The sequence below is a fragment of the Macrotis lagotis genome, chromosome X (genome assembly GCF_037893015.1).
Source record: "Macrotis lagotis isolate mMagLag1 chromosome X, bilby.v1.9.chrom.fasta, whole genome shotgun sequence".
In the NCBI taxonomy this organism is placed as follows: Eukaryota; Metazoa; Chordata; class Mammalia; order Peramelemorphia; family Peramelidae; genus Macrotis; species Macrotis lagotis.
Window position 1 is genome coordinate 643,248,010 of NC_133666.1, and position 15,831 is coordinate 643,263,840.

At 37.6% G+C, this 15,831-nt stretch overlaps 1 protein-coding gene and 1 pseudogene across 11 annotated transcripts in view; both read left to right on the forward strand.

Annotated features, from left to right (window-relative positions):
* MYO9B (myosin IXB) overlaps positions 1-15,831 on the forward strand; it is a 130,620-nt gene that overhangs the window by 35,087 nt on the left and 79,702 nt on the right. The window lies entirely within an intron of this gene.
* Positions 6,072-15,409, forward strand: LOC141496949 (poly(rC)-binding protein 2 pseudogene; annotated as a pseudogene).

Below are 15,831 nucleotides of genomic sequence, written 5' to 3' on the forward strand. Positions count from 1 at the left end.
GGGGGGGGTTAGATTTTGGCAAGGCAAATGGGGTTAAGTGGCTTGCCCAAGGCCACACAGCTAGGCAATTATTAAGTGTCTGAGACCAGATTGGAACCCAGGTACTTGTGACTCCAGGGCCAGTGCTTTATCCACTATACCACCTAGCTGCCCTGAGAGATAACATGTTGATGGTCCTGAATCAAATCTGGGATTTATCATAATCCTGCCCCCTCTTGACAATTATTAAAAGCCATTGAGAGAAATTGAGGCCATTCACATAAAAGCACCTTCAAAAAAAATAAATAAAAGCTCCTTTGTCTCCTCTTCTTACCTCATTACTCAAATACCTTATTCTCATTCTTTTCCTACATGCATCTCAGACTAACAGGTTGCCATTCTCCTTGCCAAGGAATCCTTCCTCCTCCCATCTTCAAATTAGCACCACTAAAATCCTCACTCTCTAATTTTCAGTCTCTCCCTATCCATTGGTCCCTTTTCTGCTACCCAAAAGCAGACCCATATTTCCCAGTCTAACTGTCTGTGCTAGCTATAATCCCATATCTCTCCCTTTCTTGTCTGAACTCCTTAAGAAAACTGGGTGGCACAGTGGATAGAGCACTGGCCCTGGACTCGAGGACCTGAGTTCCAATTCAGTCTCAGACACTTAATAATTATCTAGCTGAGTGACCTTGGGCAAGTCACTTAACCCCATGGCCTTGCAGAAATGAAAGAAAAAAATTGTTTATACTAGATGGTTTCACTTTTCTCATTCACTTCTAATCCCATAGCAGTTTGGCTTCAGACCTCATTACTTAACTTTCCAGTGATCTTTTAATTACCTGTCTAATGGCCTTTTCTCAATCTTCATCTTTTTGACTTCCCTGTAACCTTTGATTCTATTAATCACCTACTCTTCAGGGATATTTGCCTAAGTTTTCATGACACTGTCCTCTTCCAATTCTTTTATCAGTCTGACTTCTATCTGATTCCCTTTGCTAGTTGTTCATCCTTGTCATACCATCTAACCCTGGGCTTCTCCCAAATTCTCTATTATGGTACCTCTTTTTCTTTTCACTCTATACTATCTTGTTTAGTTTATAGGGGCTTAATCATCATTTTTCTGCAGATGATTCACAGTATGTATCCAACCCTAGTCTGTCTTCTTAACTCCAATCTTACATTGCCAACTACAACTTAGATTAGATATCCCATAAACACCTCATACTTAATATATCCAAAATAGAATTCATACTTTTTCTTCAGAATCCTCCCCTCTTCTTGCCTTCCCTGTGGTACTGTTGAAGGTAAATTTTCTTCCCAGTCACACAGGCTCACACACTCCAAACCAGTAGACAGGTCTTGTCTTTTCTACCTTCCCAATGCTATATATTCTATATGTCCCAGTAGCTCCACTCACACAGCAGCCAACATAGTCAGGCCCTCATCTCCTCTCACCTGGGTTATTGCAATAACCATCTGATTGTTCTCCCTCCCTGTTGTCTCCTTCCACTACAATCTATCCTCTCAATTGCTACAGTAATTTTCCTCAAGCATATAGCTAGCTGTGTTATCCCTTTACTCAGCAAACATCCTGTTACCTCCAACATCAAACAAAGTCCTTTTGGCATTTCAAACCCTTCTGGTCCCCTCCTACTTTTCTAGCCTTATTACTCCTTCACACACTGTTTCAATGACGTGGGTCTCCTTGCTATTCCTTAGATAAGACATGTCATCTATAATCTCTGAACTTTTATACTATCCTCCATTTTGGAATGTTTTCCCACCTCACTTGCTTTTCTCCACTTTCCTGGCTCCCTTCAACATTCAAATCTCATCTTTTTTTTGGAAGTCACCATTTCCCTTCTCCCTCAACCTTCAGTTACTCTCAGATAATCTTCCATCTTCTCTTTGTATGTACATGTTTGCACACACCCCCACATTCACACCTCTTATATATATCTAATTACTTATATATCATGTTCCCCATTAGAATATGCTCCTTAAGGGCACAGTATTTTTGTCTGTACATCCACTATTTAACAAAGTATCTGGCACAAAGATTTTATTAAATGTGTTAATTGTGTATGTTTTTACTCTGAAAACATAGAAATAAACTGAAGGAGGAGATTTCCTGCTGTTGATGAATTTATAATGAGAATCTTAATCTAATTGAAAATACTTATATACCCAAAAAAGACAGTTATAATACAGTGTTTAATCGGTTCCTAAAATAAATGTGTGTAAAGAGAAGAGAGGGTTGGGGATACTGAGAATGTTAGTTCTATCAACAGAAATAAGGTTAAGAAAATATAAGGAAAAGTTAACTCGAACCTAGTCAATCTAAAATATTTTTCCCCTCGAAGAATTATGGTTTCCTAAAATAGAGTAGTAAATAGCTCTCGTGCTCAATGTTGACTGTGCTTGGTGTGGAAAATTGTATGAAACAATTTTCCCCCTTCCTTTCAGCCAGCAGATAAGTTAGAGCTGAAATTTTAGGATCAACTTAGTCTCTCAAGTAAGGAAGTATTTTTAGTCAGAAAACTCCCTGTTAGGTGGCTAGGATGAAAGTCAACTACTGTTTCTGGTTTATTCCACATAAACATAGTCTTGTAATTTGTGACAAATGATTTGAGACTTTTTTTAGTCGATGAAAAATAATCATATTTTGGAGAAATCACTTTCAAGAGAAGGGTGAAATTATAGTATTTTTTAAGGATTAAAAATATCTCTGTACAGTTCTGAAGTAGTTTGATTAAAAGCTACACACAGACTTAGAATGATACACTTATACAGCTAAAAGAGATCTCTAAAATAATTTAGTCCATCTACCTTATTTTTCAGATGAATAGAGTGATGTCCAGACATGACAAGTGGCTTCCCATCAGTCCTACATTATAGACTATAGTCTCCTGGATCCCAGTCTATTGTTTATTTCTGTTACATCAAGCTACCAACTTCTCATGAAGTTTCATATTAGAAAACTAAATGAATAATTACAGGCCTGTTTGGAATATGCTAGGTGTTTACATAGCACAAAAGTCATTTTTTTATGTCCTCTTTTGAAAGTAGATGCAGCCTTTAATGGAAAGAACAGTAATATCATTAAAATCATAGAATCATTTGCATAATTAAGATTGAAAAGTACTTTGAAAACATGTAGGCCATTTATTTTGCTTATTATATATTATAAATGAGAAAACTACAAAAGCTGCCCTTTTTTCCTAGCAGAATTCAGTCTTGGTTAACTAGTTTACACAATCGTAGTTTAGAAGTTCTCTCAGGAATTTGTTTTTGGATGACTCGACTGTTAAACAAAAGCCAGCTCCCCAAACCAGACCTCAGTTATCTGAATTCTAAACTCACAAGATGAAATTTAATGGAAATAGCCTTAAAGATTTATACTTGATTTCAAAAAGTCAGCTATACATTTATAGAGTATAGAAGCGTTAACTTAATAGCATTTTCATTTAAAGAAGATCTTGTAGTTTTAACTGGTTTTATGAGCCAATAGATGCCAATAAAGTCAATTTTGGGCTGCATTTATAGTTTTATAATGTCTAGAATGAGGAAGGTGTCCTCTGTTCTTGATTAGGCTGCAGATGAGACAGTTTTGAAAAGGCATCCAAAAGAAAAGTCTTTGTTATTTTGCTCCAAGATCTTTGAACATAACAGATATCTTAATAATAGTTGATAGTTGAATGACTATTTAGCATTTTTTAAAATGCTGACTTAAGTAAAAACCTGACTACACTAATGAACTTTATTGTGATTGGGCTATACTAGTTCTCTGTGGTAAGAACTTACTCTTCAGTAAATTGCCATAACTTTCTCTTCTGTCTATCCATAGTCCTAGCAATGAATTCAAAGAGGGAAGGGAAAAGGAAAGAGACCTTTGGTTGCCAACTCTCCCTGATCTTTCTTATAGACCAGCTGTGCTTGTGGTCTGAGTTGAAGCTCTTGGCATAGGTTTAATGATACCTCATCGCTGGTTTCCATTCACCATGTTACAATCGCCCATAATATACTTAGATATACTTTGTGGGCGTTAGCAACAGGCTATTTCAAGTAGAAAGTTACTTTAGAGACTTTCCAAAGAAGCCTGGAAGAAAAATAAATTCAGTGCCAGAAAGTGGAATTGGCATTCCAATTTTAGTTAAGCTCTCAGAGGTGCCTAAATGATGAATTCTTGTTAGTAACTTTTACCCATCTTATGCTGTTTTCCATCCCCATCCCCACTCCCACACAGCTGAATTCCCTGGAGAATGTAGTTACAAGTCTGAAAATATCTATTTAAGTGATATGTTGCTCCAAAATTATAAAAAATGCTTTTAAATATGACTAGCTCATGTTTTTATAGCACTTCCCTCATAACAGTCTTGTGAGATTGGAATAACATGTATTTTACTCATTTTACATATAAGCAAACTGAGTTTTTAGAGGGTTTAGTGACTCTGCTGCAGTCATTGTGACTTATCCATGGTATTTGACAGACTTCAAAGCCAGATCTTCAGATATTAAGACCCTATCCTATTGTATTATATTTGCAGTGCTTCTGCTCATCTTCCTTCCTTTTCTCCTCATAAAAATATTGTTTCTTTAACCCCTCTCCCCACCCCGAATTGTTTTCTGGTAGTTGTTTCACAGATTTTTAAAGAATTGTGAACAAGTTAATCAAGACCATGAAACTCTTAAAGCTTTATTGATTATCACTATATCGTCTTTTTTAATAAAGGGCATTACTTATTCTATCTAGAAATATATTAAAGTTATATAAAGTCTTTGGTTTCATCAACATAGCCTATGTATTAGTAAAACTAAGAAATAATTCTGTTGACAAGTCAAAGGATTATTAGAAGGACATGTAAGGAGTAAGTAGCCAAGTAGCTGGACTATTTGGAGAGAGATCAGTCAAGTAGGGTTAGAGGAAGGAGGAGTCAAATGGTAAGATTTGGTAAGTCCCTGCTGAGTGGGATTGAGGTATATACTGTCTACTTAATAATAATAGAAATGATCTGCTGTCTTCCTGGAATGTGAATCCAGTATATGATAACAAATTTCCCAAGACCTGTCAAACCAGGTAACTTCTACCCACTTCTTGTGATTTCCCGAGCATAAATGATACTGCTAGCAGAACCCAGAATATAAAAACAGTTACTTGAGTTAGTGGAATTGTCAACAAAAAACAGACCTTAGAGGGTGTAAATGGTATTTTCATCATTTCATCATTTCAGGTGGCTTTAAAGTTTTTGCAAGGCAAATGGGGTTAAGTGGCTTGCCCAAGGCCACACAGCTAGGTAATTATCAAGTGTCTGAGACCAGATTTGAACCCAGGTACTCCTGACTCCAGGGCCGGTGCTTTATCCACTGTGCCACCTAGCCACCCCTCAGGTGGCTTTTGAGAATTGAATTTAAATTTCTGGTATATGAAAAACTCCTAGCCAGGTACTTAACAAATTTAATCAAAGTAGTTTTTAAGAGAAGAGAAAATTGCTTACCAGCTAGATACCACAGAGAGTAGCTAATATATAAAATTACTGGCAGAGACAGCCAAAGTTCTGCACAGACAAAATTCAAAAAAGGTATAAAACTCATGACACCAACTGCACAAATATGAATAATAAAGTGTATTAAATAGCTTAATGAAGCATATTTGACCAAATAGGTAACACTATGATTTGGCATGATGAATAGAAGAATGAATAAATGAATTTTTAAAAGTATTATTTCCTTACCAAGTACCAAACACTGTGTTAAATGCAGAGCATACAAATATAAAAAGGAAGAAAAACTCTACCCTTAGAGAACTTACATCCCAATAGAGAAGAAAACCTATGTAGGAGGGTGAGGGGCAAAGAGAGACATGTGGTCTGGGAAGTCATAGAGATGGTAAGCAAAACCACAGGATAATGTTGATTTAATTATTGTTCATAGAGCAAGAGGTAGAAAGTATTGAAAGGGGGTTGTGGGGGGAGGGGAGGATTGGTGGCATGTTTGATGTATTGAACTTTTACTAATTTGGGGAGCTTAGGACCTTCCCACACCCATGCATTCATATGTATATGCACAGATGCATTACATACACATACAGCATGGGTGTGGCAGGGTACAGTGACAGGGTGATGTCTGGGTAGAAGCATAGTTGGTCCTGGTCTGTCTCATTATGGAGATCTCTAAATTTGAGTCCTTTGACAGGAACATGGCTCCAGAAAAAAATAATTGATTCAAAAGAAAGTTGGGCAAGTGGATTTAGACAGTTAACATGTCCTTTTTAAGTGCAGACTGTGTTTCTATCATTGGAATAAGCACTAAGATACACAAATATTTCCTGATCTGATGTTCCTGTTATAATGGGGGAGAGAGTATACAAAATAACTATTTACCAAAAAGGTGAATTATAGATAATCTTGGGGGAAAGGAATCAAGGAAAGGCTCCCTGTAGAGGGTAGGATTTTAGTTGAGACTTAAAACCAGAAGGGAGAGGTAAGGAGGGAGGCACTCCAGTCTATCAGAAAAGCAGATGGAAATTCCTGAAGTCAGGAGGTGAAGGATCTTGTGCAAGGCATAGAAGGTAGGTTAGTGTCACTGTATTTTAGAGTATGTAAAGGAGAATAGATATAAGAAGACTGAAAAAAGATGGAAATGGATTATGGTTATGAGAAATTTTAAAAAAGATCACTTTTGGGGCGGCTAGGTGGTGTAGTAGATAAAGCACCGGCCTTGGAGTCAGGAGTACCTGGGTTCAAATCCAGTCTCAGACACTTAATAATTTCCTAGCTGTGCAGCCTTGGGCAAGCCACTTAACCCCATTTGCCTTGCAAAAAAAATCTAAAAAAATAAAATGAAATAAAAAAGATCACTTTGGTAGATGAGTGGGAGATGGAGTAAAGTGGAAGAAACTTAAAGTTGGGAGAACTAACCACCAAAGTATTGCAATAATCCCAAGAGTGAGCAATGAGGACCTTGTACTACCAAGAGAATAATAGTGTCAGAAGAGAGATGGAGACATTTGACAAAGGTAGAATTGACAGCAGAGGAGAACCTAGCTGCCAACCTGGTGACTGGCAACTGGTGCTACTTCCAACAGACCTAAGGAAATTTGGGAAGGGGGGGGCTTGAGAGAAAAAAAAATGAAGAGTTCATTTTTGGATGAATTATATGTTAAATTATATTTGTATACAGTTTTTATGAAAGAAACACACACACCACCACATAGTTGTAGGGTGTTGTAGTGTAAAGAGAGCTGACCATAGAGTCAGAAAGAGCTAGATTTATGCCCTGCCACTTGATCCTGAGGAGATTACTTTTAGGGACTTAGGCCACTAACTTTGAAGTACTCTGAAATCAAAAGTCTGGTTTGACATGCACACAGAGACACTTCCCTTATGGCAACCTTGATGTAGGCATTTAGAAAGAAATAGGCAGGCTTTTGCAAGCATTGTTTTGTAGTAGACTATACTATCTTAATAACTATAATTATATAATAACTATCAATAACTATACAAACCCAGAAGCTCTTTAAGAGCAAAGAATATTTTCAAGTTTTCTTTATACTCTAAAGTTTAACATAGTAAGCAAAAAATGAGTGAATTATTGAATCAGTGAAATGAATCAATAAAAAAAATTAATTAAAGTTTTATTATGTGCATACAAATTTAGAGAGAGAGGAGAGCAGACATAAGAAATTAAGATAAACCTTGCCTTCAGAAAGCTTACATTCTAAAGAGAAGACTGAACATATAGGGGAGTGGTGATCAGAGAGGGACACTTTACTTCTAAAGTTACAGGAATGGTTGAAATACACTTTTTAAAGCACTTTTAGTTCAGTAAAGCACAATGCTGCCTTAAAGAATTTCTTCAACAAGATATTTCTTTTGCATTTGTAAAAGTTACACAAAGCCCAAGTTCCCCATCCTTCCCCAGGATTGTCCCTCTGCCTCATTCTTCCTCTCCCTCCCCTTCTTCTGCTGACCAGTGCTCCCTTGCTTTCCCTTCAGCCCCTATCATTTCTCCGGTTCCCTTTTCCCTTCACTCGCCTAAGCACCAGAAGTTTTAGACCTCCATTTCCACCAGTGACCAAAGATTTAACCACTTTACAAATCCCCAGAACACTATGTGATTAAAGGTGGATTAAATGCAGTCTCACCATCCAGCTACTTATGCATGGAAAGGAAATTGGAAACATTATTGGAAAGAAAGGAGAATCAGTCTAAAAGATGCATGAAGAGAATAGAATGGTGTGCATGAACATCTCAGAAGGGAATTGTTCTGGGAGAATAATTACTCTGGCTGGACCCACTGTTGTCATCTTTAAAGCCTGTGCTATGATCATTGACAAATTAAAGATGACAAAACATCAGTAGCCCTATGACCAATTGTGTAACTGCCAATAGACCCCCCCCTCAGTCATCCTGAGGCTTCTGGTCCCTACTAACCAATGTGGCTCTCTCATTGGAAAATGAAGAGGTAAGATTAAGGAAATGAGAAAGTACAGGAACTCAAGTCCAGATGGCAGGGGTTATACTGTCAGACTCAACTGAATAGGCCAACACTATTGCTGGCATCCTGCAATCTGTCATTGAGTATGTCAAATAGATTTTTATGGTCATGTTGGAGAATCTCTCCCAGTTTCCCCTAAAGGATATGATCATCCACCATCCAGCTCTCTAGTTATCTTTGCAGGTGGTCAGGACAGGTTCAGCATAGGCAGCAGCACTGTGAGCTTTCCCCATACCACCCTATCCATGTCCCTCAACCCTGAACTGGATGGACCACCTCTAGAGTTCCATACTTTTCAGGGACATACCAATTTAACCAAGCTACAGCAGTTGGCAATTCATCAGTCTCACTTTCCCATTACACTTGGTAACACTGGATTCAGTGGCATGGAATCCAGCCCTCCAGATATGAAATGACTTCATTGGTACCAAAATCAGTAATATTTGTCATATGTCTAGGACTCAAATTAAAATTGCCAACCCAGTGAAAGGATATCTTGATGGGCAGGTTACCATCACTGGATCTGCTGCCATTATTAGTCTGACCCAGTATCTAATCAATGTTAGACTTTGCTCAGAGGTGGATAGCATGGGGAGCAGCTAAAATAATGGAAACTTACCCATAACCCCTCTCTACCATTCATCACCCATGATCCATCTGTATAGTTTCTGAACAGTCAGTGGTTTAAGATTTTAAATAGTTTGTAATTTTTCGGTTTTTTATACAACTTTATCATGCACTCATGATTTCTTTTAATTGCAGTATCTTAAGTTCTTCTTTTAATTACAACATCTTAATGTCTTCATCAACACTAAGAACCATATTTAATTATTATAAGCTTCTCCCTGTTTTGTTTTTTTGGTGGTTTTTTGTTTCTTTTGAGGGGACTCATGAATTTTTTTCTATTTTTATCATTAAAATGTAAGAGTGGGGGGCGGCTAGGTGGCGCAGTGGATAAAGCACTGGCCCTGGAGTCAGGAGTACCTGGGTTCAAATCCGGTCTTAGATACTTAATAATTACCTAGCTGTGTGGCCTTGGGCAAGCCACTTAAACCCCATTTGCCTTGCAAAAATCTGAAATAAAATAAAAAAAGAAATGTAAGAGTGGAATATTAAGACAATTTCAGTTAAGTTCTGTAATGTCTGGAGTTTTTCAAAAAAATTAAAAGATGATCTGGAACTTTTTCCTTGTGAATAGAAACTGGATGTGACAGTGAAAAAAAAAGTTACACAAGATCCAGTCATTAAGTGTTTACTAAGTTCCTACTATATGCCAATCATTTATATGAAAAAACAAACAAAACACTCTCCTCCCCTTGACAAATTTATATTCTACTGAGACAAAATAAGACTTACAGATAAGTTATGTAAAATACATATCAAGTAAATTCCAAGTAATTTCTGGAAAACTTCAGAGAAAGCTAGGAATTCCAAAATGTTCTGGTGAGGACAGTATAGATTCATTAGGGGTGCCATATAAAAGCATAACTGTAGGAAATGGAATGTCAGGTATACAGAATAAATAGACGCGTTTGGTTGTAATGCAGAGTCCCAGAAGGAGATTAATATGTGATAATCCTAGAAAGGTAGGCTAGAACCAGATTAGCAAGAGTTTTCATTAACCAGTAAATGAGTTTGTATTTTGACTTAATGAAGTCCCTAAAGTCTCTTGAGCCCAGAGTTATATGAACCTGTCCTTTAAAAATATCTGTACTTATAGTTTCTGTATAGAGGGTAGAGTTTAGAGATAAAGAAACCAACTTGAAAACTATACAAGTGGTGTGGGCAAAGATGATGAGGACTTGAACTGGAATGGTGACCTTATGAATAGAGAGAAAGGTAAGAATTTGAGAGATATGGAGGTAGAGATGATGGGATTTGACAGCTATATTTGGATCTAATGAGGAAGAGGGGGGAAAGTTGAGTATGGTTTGGAACCTGAATGACTGGAAAGTTAGTGGTCTTGTCACCAGAAATAGGGAAGTTTGAAAGGGGGAGGATTTGGGAGCATAAATTCTGTTTTTGACATTCCAAGTTTGAGATATCGGTGGGACATTCAGTTGGAAGAATCTGGTAGGCAATTGGTGAGTGTCATTTAGGACTTTAGAAACACAACCAAAGCTAGATATTTAGTTTCTGAGTGTCACCTGCATAGAGAACGTGGTTGAATCTGTGGGTACCGGTGAGATCATCAAGAAAGTGTAAAAAGGAAAAAGGAAAGTCCCAATACAGAGCCATGGGCTCCACCCATGGGTGGGAACAGGATATGGATAATGATAGAGGGAAAAAAATTAAGAAGGTACAGGTAGGAAAATCAGGAGAGAACAGTGTCCCAAAAATCTAGGAAGGGGAGGAGAGGGGCCCAGCAATGTCAGAATGCTGATGAGGGCAAAATGGATGAGGACTAAAAAAGATGTCTGGTTTATCAGTTAAATAGCTCAATGACTAACCACCCTAGAAAGCAATTTGAAATTAAGCTTTTTGAAAGGGTATAAAATGTCTTTAAATTTTTTTGACCCAGATTTTACTTTTTGACATAATGTAAGCCATATCCAAAGAGGTCAAAAACAGAAATATCCCATATTTTTTAAACTATATATAGCAACATTTTTTTGTTCAAGGAAGAAACTGAAGGCAAAGTGGGTACCTTCTGATTAGAGAATGGTTAAATAACTCTCAGTACATAATTTAATAGAATATTACCACACCATAAAAAAAGTGGCAACTATGAATGATTCAGAAAAGCATGGGAAGGGGCAGCTAGGTGGCGCAGTGGATAGAACACTGGCCCTAGAGTCAGGAGGACCTGAGTTCAAATGTGGCCTCAGACACTTAATTGCCTGGCTGTGTGACCTTGGGCAAGTTATTTAACCCTATGACCTTAAAAAAAAAAGAAAGAAAAGAAAAGCATGGGAAGATTTACACACATCAATGGCAGTAAAATAAGCAGATCCAGAAAAAAACAGTAAAATGAAACTGAACTCTGTAATTATGATGACATTTTGATTCTGGAGAAGAGCTTAGAAAATGTGCTTCTTTTCAGAGATAAGGAGCATGACTGGAATATTGACTATATAAACAGTTCAATGTGCTGATTGATCTTACTGAACTGGTGCCCCTTTTTTCCTTAAGTCTTTTGTTATAAGGAATAGTTTGTTGGGGGTGGAGGGAAGGGCATAAGAAGGCTCGTATTTGGAAATGGATATATTAGAAAAGCAAAAGGCAAACACCATTTTTTACTTTCTGGGTCTTGTTGATTGGATTTCTGTTAAGAGGTTTGGTTCATATCATATATGGGGAAAGATCAGGAGATTTTAGAACTGTGCCTGTCTTCTCTCTGCCATCTTGACCAGAAGTCCCCCCCAAACACATTTTTTTAAACAAAATGTCTAAAAATCATTTGTCACCTTAGAGTTTAACAGTTCAGTTTGGTGATGAGGCTGAAAGATAGATTGCAAAGGGTGTCTGGGAAGTAAGAAAGCAGAGGCAACAAATAGAAGCATTTTTCCCCTGGGAATTTGTGAAAGGGAGACATTTTGAATGATAGCTTGATAGTAAAATCAAATGGATGTTTTTGTTTTTTAAAAATAGAAAGAGAAGGAAAACATGGGAAGATTTGCACACATCAATGGCAGTAAAATAAGCTAGGTAGGCTAGGGGCGGCTAGATGGCACAGTGGATGGAGCACCAGCCCTGGAGTCAGACGTACCTGAGTTCAAATTCGGTCTCAGACACTTAATAATTACCTAGCTATGTGACCTTGGGCAAGCCACTTAACCCCATTTGCCTTGCAAAAACCTTAAAAAGGGGGGGGGGTAGGCTTTAGCTTATTTGTAGACAGCTTAGGAAGGAGCCAGAAAATCTTATTCAATATATTCAATAACCCTCTGATCTGTATATGACAAGATGTTTATAGGTACTGCCATGGTTGCATCAAGTTCTAGAACATTTAATGAGATTCCCTAATCATTCAATAATTCTACCCTAACTATCCACACAGGGAAAACCAAGTGGATGAAATGCATCTACTGTCCAGACTGTGATATTCTTCAGTTAGATAATCAGATTTTTTTTTGATGTCCTTTGTTCTCGAAGAAGACCATGACATCAGGGAGGTGATGCCATAAAACAAGCACATGAATTGGATTTGAGAGAGGGGATGCTGTGCTAAGTCACCAGCCTCACTTTCTCCTCCAGAGTCATCTAGGTCCAGTGGCCAAATATGAATCAGGACAACTGGACATGACCCTGGATGTGAGGCAGTCAGGGTTAAATGACTTGCCCAAGGTCACAATAGCTAGTAAATGTCAAGTATCTGAGGGCAGATTCAAACTCCTGTCCTCCTCACCCCAAGACCAGGATTCTATCTAGCTGCATACCAATTGATAGTCAGATGATACAAATGAATGGTAATTTGAACTTATAATATAGAAAGTAAACAACTCTTTTTTCTGTAATGTCTAATGAATGAATCATGACATAATGCCATCTCCAAAAAATTGAACTTTGGGATTACTCAAAAGACAGAAGCTTATGGTGAACTTGAGTAGGTTACAACACATTAGAAAAAAAGGAATTATGGGGAGCAGTTAGGTGACACAGTGGATGGAGCACTGGCCCTGGAGTCAGGAGGACCTGACTTCAAATGTGGCCTCAGACACTTAATAATTGCCTGTGTGACTTTGGGCAAGTAACTCTTAACTATTGCCTTAAAAAAATTAATTTTTAAAAAAGGGAATTATGAATATAAAATCATGTAAAAGATATCAAAGAAATATATAATAGGAAATGAAAATGAGCTTAGTTCATGGCAAAACTGACATAATTGATGGATACCTGCATAATCCATTGGTATCCTTGCAGTGTCAGCAGAATAAAAGAAAGACCTCACTACCCCCCCCACCCACCCATCCAGGACATTGAGAAGTCTACCTGTAATGAAATTCAGAGAGAACATTGACAAGAGTCACATACTACAGATAGACATCATGAATGAATTGGAGGGAGTGCACACATCAGTGAGAACATAGATCCCTTGAAATATCCCACACTTAGTGATCAGCATATAATAAATAGATTTGAAATATTCAGGTAAGGAAATTCAGAATCCAGAGCTGGGAAGATATTTAAGTAGAGAAGTGGGGAAAGCAAGAGGTAAGAAATAGAAGCAATAATATTTGATTATATTACAGAATACCTGGATAGAAAGAGGAACTAGATGAGGAGTTTGGAAAATAGAAGGCTAGAATGGAGGTGTGATAGCAATTGATAGAGAATTTCAGTTAAATGAGTGTCTTCTAGTGCTCTGTGCCAAAAAGAAAAAAAAGCTGTGGTTAAGAATTTCTTGATTTGCCTTAATGATAATTTCATTCTTCAGAAGGTAAAGGAAGAAGCAGAGTCTCTTGGCATGGTGGCAAGATTTTCTAGATCTAGAAATCTAAATACCAAATCCTGATGGGGAAATCTAGAAAAGTCCCAGGAAGTCATTTGTCTAGCCCAGCTCAGCATAGGGAGATAGGGAGGGAGATGTGTGGACACTGGGATAGGGTGAGACCAGGAGCATCTCAAGCATTCTAGCAATCAAAGAGAGGCTATGGATCAAGTCAGGGAAAGTCCCCAGGGCACTGCAAGGGAGGGAGGTGCCAACCAGCAGCTTTGTCACCCACTACTCAATTTTAGGTCACAGATTCAGGATAGACTGGGAGATAGAGCAGCAGTGCATGCTATTCCTATGTAGGGAAACCCTGGGCAGTGTACCTAGAAAGGAACAAGGCTAGAAGCAGCAGCAGTTTGGCTCAGTTCCCAAGTACAGAGCCAAGTCTGGAAGTAGACTAGAAGAATGAGTAAGCTAAAAAGAATGCCCTCCATTAAAAAGCTATTATAATGTCAGGTAAATGCTAGACAAGACAAATGTAAAAGAAGAGAATAACTCCAAAATGTTTACAAGCAAAGAAATCAGAGAAAATCACAGCTTGAGCAAAAATTAAGCTAGAATTCCTAGCAGAGATGAAGCAAGGCTTTTTAAAAAGAATTTTAAATGAAATGAGAGGCCTAGATGAAAAATTTCTAAAAGAGATGAGAGCCAAGGAAGGATGGAAATTAACAGCTTGGCACAAGAGCTACATTACAATAAACACATACAATTCAATAATGCTCTTACTATAAACTCCCTGAAAATTAGAACGAACCAAATAGAAGCCAGTGATTCCATGAGACAAGAAGAAATAATAAAAACAAGATCAAAAGGAAGAAAATATAAAACAGCTCATAGCAAAAGGTAAAGTAACTAAAATTAAAGATATCAGGATCCATTTCACACCAACAAGAAGGAATTTGTTTGTGAGATGGAAATGACAAGGGAACTTTGGGAAGAAGTGATCACTCTATCTTCAAATATGTAGAGAAAGGAAATACAGTCAAGCATCATCTGACATACACACACATCCTTTCCCCAAATTACTTGAGTACAGATTTCTGAGGGTTCTGATAATAGTCTAGGTAAGACCTATTGATCTAAAATTCAATAGGGGATGTCCTTTATTCGTAGAATCAGATCTCAAGGTTGAAGGCAGCTGAGTGTAAGACCCAGAGTCAGGAAAACGAATTCAGTATTCAGCATCAGACATTTGCTAGCTCTGAGGCTGTGGGCAAGTCACTTGGCCCATCTGCCTCAGTTCCCTCATCTGTAAAAAATAGGGATCATAATAGCACTGAACTCAAAGATTGTTGTGAGAATATAATGAGATAATACTTGTGTTTTACAAAATTTAAGGCTATTTCTGAATGCTAGCTTTTATAAAATTATTAGCAGGAATAGATATTTTTAAAGCTGATGGAAGCAAGGATACAGGATTAATAATATAAAATGATGGTCCAGTTCTATAAGTAGTGTTGTGTCCTTAAAGTGTAAAGTAAGCAGTAGTTAATGAGAGAAACAAAACTGATGCCAAAGCTGTTTTTGAGCCACCTTTAGTGAGGAATCAGAAAAGTACTAAGAATGCTCTCAGAAGGATGACACTATAAACAACCAGTGAGAAAGAGAAAGCAGCACCTAGTTTGTTTACATTTTCTCTGCTGAAGAGAATGATGTTTGGACTGCAAGAGAGAGCAAAATGAAAGAGATGGTAAGAAAGAGCCTAGCTGCCTTTGTTGAAAGTGTTGAGAGACCCTGATGAACTTTAACCTGTCATACTTAAAGAATTGTCAGATGTGACTCAGCCACTGCCAATGAGCAGATCCTAGGAAACTGAGGAGGCACCACAATGTTGGGGAAGAGAAAATAAAGGCTGAAAACTCTTATTTAAGTGATCTTGGCTTTATCTGGCAAACTGGAAAATATTATTAAAAGAACCA